We start from the raw sequence: 1418 nt of genomic DNA on the forward strand, positions 1-1418 counted from the left end.
CCCCCCATCCCCACTTCTCAGATGGGAAGACAATAATAGGCCAGAGATGGAGGGGCCTTGCCACATGAGGACTAAGACTTCCAGCTCTATCCACAGCTTCTCTCTTACCGTTTACTGGCTGCTTTAAGCTCATTGGATCCCCTGGGTGGTACAAACAGTTAACATGCTCGGCTGCTAACCAAAAGTTTGGAGGTTTGAGTCCACCCAGAGGCACCTCAGAAGAAAGGCCTGGTGATCTACTACCAAAAAAAAATCAGCCATTGAAAACCCTATAGAGCACAGTTCTGCTGTGACACACACAGGGTCGCTATAAGTCAGGGTCAAATCAATGGCAACTGTTTTTTTTAAGGCACACTATCCCACTGAATACTCACAGTAACCTTGTGAGACATATCATTTTCCCCAGTTTACCAACAAGGGAAGGGAGGCTTAGGGGTTAATTAACTTGACCAAGCCTGGGTTTGAAGTCGGGTCTGTCTGACTTCAAGATCCTAGATCTCAAACCTCCCATTTCACTCTGCTAATAGGCTCACAGCCTCCTCCTTTTTAAACCTTAACTACAGGCCCTACCCCTGTCTGGAGAACGGCCCCATTGGCTGGATCTGAGGCTGACAGTGAGTGTGGGCCTTGGACCCCCAGGGCAGTCCTGAATGCGGCTGACAGCACAGACACATCAGGACTCAGGCCATTAGATTAACTGGTGGGAGTTAACTTCCTGTGTCAGAAGGATTGTCCTTAATTGAAGAAAGGAGTAACTAGCAATTTAGATCCGCTGACTTCGCTGCCTGGAGGAGAGAGAAGCAGGAGCCAGCCGGTGCCTCATGGGCCTCCCAGCTTTTCCTGAGGAGAGTGAAGATGTCACAGTTCTAGACTCAGCCCTTACTCTGAGGCCCGGAGCCCAGGCCCTTTCGTCTGATTATAGTCCATTCAGCTTCTGCCTCTGCCTCTGCAATGGCCAGCTGCTCCTGGGCCCAGACAAGCATGATAGCCCAGAGAGTTGGAAAACTTGTGCAGATGCAGTCCTGCCTCGGGAAAGGGGCACATGTGGACAGGCCAGAGAATTCCAGGGAGGGAGGGAGTGGGACCTGGCTGGAGGACAACTTCTCAAAATGACAGGCCTGGATATCGATCCTGGACAGATGGTTTCAAGCCCTTGGAAAGGTGAATGATGATTACCAGGTGCCAACATGGCCTCATAAAAAGCCAGTCATGCCCGGCTAAGTTCATTTCTTTTTTGGACAAGGTTATGAAGACTGGTGGAGCTGGGGATGGCCGTGTCTGCTGGGCCTGGGTTTGGGCACAGCTGCTGCTCAGCTCCCTGATTTTGTCGGGAGGGAGTCAGGAGCAAGATGATGGCCTGGGCCTTGTCCACTCCTGGGATGAGGCCTCCAGCAGGACTGTGGCCAGACCACACACCT

The sequence above is a fragment of the Trichechus manatus genome, unplaced genomic scaffold (assembly GCF_000243295.1).
Source record: "Trichechus manatus latirostris isolate Lorelei unplaced genomic scaffold, TriManLat1.0 scaffold00040, whole genome shotgun sequence".
In the NCBI taxonomy this organism is placed as follows: domain Eukaryota; kingdom Metazoa; phylum Chordata; class Mammalia; order Sirenia; family Trichechidae; genus Trichechus; species Trichechus manatus.